The sequence below is a fragment of the Carlito syrichta genome, unplaced genomic scaffold (genome assembly GCF_000164805.1).
Source record: "Carlito syrichta isolate Samal-C Ts95f unplaced genomic scaffold, Tarsius_syrichta-2.0.1 Scaffold315394, whole genome shotgun sequence".
NCBI lineage: Eukaryota > Metazoa > Chordata > Mammalia > Primates > Tarsiidae > Carlito > Carlito syrichta.
In genome coordinates, this window is record NW_007259490.1 from 175,302 (window position 1) to 176,294 (window position 993).

General features: G+C 46.1%; 1 protein-coding gene across 1 annotated transcript in view; it reads left to right on the forward strand.

The window, feature by feature from the left end:
- LOC103275265 (HEAT repeat-containing protein 5A) overlaps window positions 1–993 on the forward strand; it is a 72,200-nt gene that overhangs the window by 69,961 nt on the left and 1,246 nt on the right. The gene's annotated exons all lie outside the window — the stretch shown is intronic.

The window sequence follows — 993 nt, forward strand, 5'->3', positions numbered from 1 at the left end:
AGAGATGAGGTCTTGCCAAGTAGCCCAGGCAGGTCTCGAATCCGCGGGCTCAGGCAATCCACTCACCTCAGCCTCCCAAAGGCATGGGATTACAGGCTGAGCCACTGAGCCCGGCTCAAATGCTTTTTTCCATGCCTTTTTTTTTTTTTTTTTTTTTTTGAGTTGGAGTCTCACTCTGTTGCCTAGACTGGAGTGCAGTGGCCGCTCCCGGCCACCGCCCTCGATCTGCTGGGCTCCGGCGATCCTTCCACCTCAGCCTTCCAAGTAGCTGGAATTACAGGCATGTGCTATCACGCCCAGCTGATTTTTTGATTTATTGTGGAGATGCGGTCTCGCTGCCCGGGCGGGTCTCGAACCCACGGGCTTGGGCAGTCCACTCACCTCAGCCTCCCAAAGGCGCGGATTACAGGCTGAGCCACCGAGCCCGCCTACTTTCCATGACTTTTGATGTCATCAATTTTGAGTTTTCTTGATTGCTGTTATCTCTTACCTAGCAAATAGGAACTGATATTTGTACCATTTAAAGTACTGTAAACTTTCTCATGCCTCCACTCAAAAAAGGGATAAAACTTTTTATGACCAGTCTTTTTTTATTTAAACCAGAGTATATATAAAGTGGTAATCAAGAGTTATAAAAGTATACCTGTTATAAGTGCACATACCTATATACAAATAATGCTCTATGTAACCAGCACCTGAATCAAGAAACATGACACTGTCAATATCCCAGACACTCGTCTCATGCTCTCTTCTAGTTAACTACCTGCTCAACCAAGGATAACCACTACCCAATTTGCAACAGTATAGATTAGTTTTGTCTGCTTTTATACTTTACATAAATGGAATCTTGCAGTGTGTATTCTTTTATGTCTGGCCTTCATTACTCAACATTATGTTTAAGAGATTTGTCCAGGCTGGCTCGGTGGCTCAGCCCTAATCCCGCGCCTTTGGGAGGCTGAGGTGAGTGGATTGCCTGAGCCCGCGGGGTCAAGA